We start from the raw sequence: 2,740 nt of genomic DNA, 5'->3' as shown, positions 1-2,740 counted from the left end.
AAATAGGTTTTTGTTTTCCAACATATTCAGTCCCTAAAGTTGATTTTTAATTTGAACAGTTCCCATAATTTCAACAGCCATTTGGAAATATTGCAAAATGATCCTCATTTTTATTTCAATAGCTTAGGAACCTGTCTAAAACCAAATAAATAATAGATGCACGGTACCTCACCCTGGGTACAAGATAGCCCTCGGTGAATGTTAACCCTCTTTCTCTTCCTCAGGACAGAGCAGAAAACGTGAAATATTTGTTATTTGAAGTTTAGTTGTTTGGAACTATTTTGAAGAATCACAAAGGTTTAAGCCAACAATGACTTCAAAACCTTTATCAAGACCTTATGACCAAGATATTGAATTTAAGTGTACTGTAGAGTTGGAAGTTTAAGGATTTTATTATATAGTTAAAATCTGTCTTTTTTCCCCAATAAAAATTTTTGTTTCACCTTTCGTTCAATAAAGGTGCCTCCCCTTCGTACCTAAGATTATCTATCAGTCATCCACCGACTTATTGATCATCATAGATTTCTGGGAATAGTAAGTTCAAATTAATGGTCTCATGACTATTTCTGCAGTAAAATGCGTATATTCACAGTGTCCAGACTTGGTGAAAAAATATTTACTCACAGATATGACCAAGTTTGCGAAGTGTCTTTTTTTCTACCTGAAAATTTTGTAGGCTAGAGACAGATTAAAAGATCTTTATTAAAAATTGTACCGTTTTTAAATATACAAGACAATTGATGAATGTGCATGCCATCCTTGCTCAGGGACCTTGCTAATCTTCTTTTAACATTCTAATTTTAGTATTTGCGCTGCTGTAGTGAGCACTGCATTTATTTTTAAGATATTAGGACATCAGAGTTCTCTCTGTATGATCTTCTTTTGGGAGGGAATTGGAGGTGTGTGTAGACAAGCCACAAAGTCACCATGTAGGCATAAATTTTAATATTCTACTCTGAAATGACTTATATTACATGCAACTGATGTTCAGCATTGTGTATTAACTGACGTAAACACAGATATGGGGAAATGCCACCTCATGCAAAATTTAGGTATGTTTGTATAGTAACAGCTCCCAAATTTCAATATCAAGCTACAAAACCACAGAGCCATGCTCTGAATTAGATGGTCCCAGAAGTCCTGGGCCCATCTAGCGTGTGTGAATGTATGTATATACAATTCAAGTTACACTTCACTCCCTTTGTCTTTTATAGACTAACCACATATCAAAAATTAAGAAGAGATTCTTGCCTCTAATGTTTCTGAAACACTGATATTTGTTTTCCCTGGAATCAGGAGATCTAGTTATCTCAGAAATTTTAAAGTCACGTGTCAGATGTAAGGTAAATAGATACTAATAAATAATTCGTCATGATTTCACTTTCCATTTCTTATTCCTTAAGATATTTATACAAAAGCCTTCGATTAACTTCCCCTGAAATACCTGAAGTTGAAACTTGAGACTCCACATTAAAAAATATAAAAAGTGGAATAGCAGGGTTTTATTCAAGTGTTTTGATCTGTAAGTCCATATGTACAGTCAAGAGAGAGGATGCTGGTCCCCAAGGGAATTATGTTGGCTTGAATCATCTGTATATGCATGAACAATGCTGCAAATGTATCTTACTTCATACAAAGTTTGGTCAGTGCAACCTCAACTTTATAATATTCATTTATGTTATATATACACACACACACACACACACACACAAATAGATATTGTATATGCAGGCAACATTTTATTTTTTGCATGGATACATTTTTATCATTTCAAAAAATGTTTTTTTCACATTTTTGGAATTTTTTTAGCTGTTATTCAATTATGCATTTTGTATACTCATATGGTATTCAGTAATAAAATTCTACCTATGTATTACTTCAAAATAAAAGAAAATAAATGGAAGGGTAAAGGATATTTCAAGTACTTTGACTCTATTCATTTAGATCTGGCTGTGTCATGAAGCAGAAACAAGTTTTAGAAACTAGTTACTTCACAGTCTGGTTATCTGAGAGCACTAGATCAATTTGTTTAGATTATCTCCAAATGTTAGTGAATTGTGCCATAGTTTTATGTGAGAATATGACAGATCTGTACAAAGATAGAAGACTGTCCTTCCCTGGTTCTTAAATATTTCTTTCCTCAAATGTGCTTCTTCTTTTTTTTTTTTTTTAAGTTGTCTTCTAACTATGGACTATATATACAGATATCTAGCCCATGTATGTGGAGTCCTTGTGGGAAGCAAACAAAATATAAATATAAGAAACCATCTTTAGTTTTGTTTTTTGCAGATCCACAAATATATATTACACTACCTATACAAAGTATATCTCTCCATTTAGTGACAAAATTTATTCACACAACATGAAAACTACTTTTTAAAATCGTAATTCCAAAAGTTCCTTTTATATCCCAACTTCTACTATTGAATAATATTTGCTTACTCAACTACTGTTTCTGTGTTCAGAGAAATAAAAATAAGAAAATAAAATAAAATAAATAAAAATTAAAAAAAAGAAATTTTCAATTATTTTTCTGGTGCTTGCAAAATTCAAACCATATTACAAAATGCTCCAGAATTCCCATTCTGCTGTTTTCTGTTGCTGCTGTTGCTTTTCTGTAATATTTTCAACCATTTCAGCTTCCATCAAAGAGGTATAAAAGTAGTTTTAAAACCAAATAAAAACACATATTAAATTTCTTTAGTAAAAATTGTTACCTCCTATAGATGCTAATTTGTAC

At 31.8% G+C, this 2,740-nt stretch overlaps 1 non-coding gene across 1 annotated transcript; it reads right to left on the bottom strand.

Moving 5' to 3' along the window:
• Positions 1-722: 722 nt before the first annotated feature.
• Positions 723-828, bottom strand: LOC116594605. The gene has a single exon (XR_004287315.1). It is a non-coding gene; the product is annotated as a U6 spliceosomal RNA (small nuclear RNA).
• Between the last annotated feature and the right edge of the window lie 1,912 nt (positions 829-2,740).

The sequence above is a fragment of the Mustela erminea genome, chromosome 6 (genome assembly GCF_009829155.1).
Source record: "Mustela erminea isolate mMusErm1 chromosome 6, mMusErm1.Pri, whole genome shotgun sequence".
NCBI classification, from domain to species: domain Eukaryota; kingdom Metazoa; phylum Chordata; class Mammalia; order Carnivora; family Mustelidae; genus Mustela; species Mustela erminea.
The sequence above is the reverse complement of the archived record's forward strand: the minus strand, read 5'-3'. Positions and strand labels throughout refer to the sequence as shown.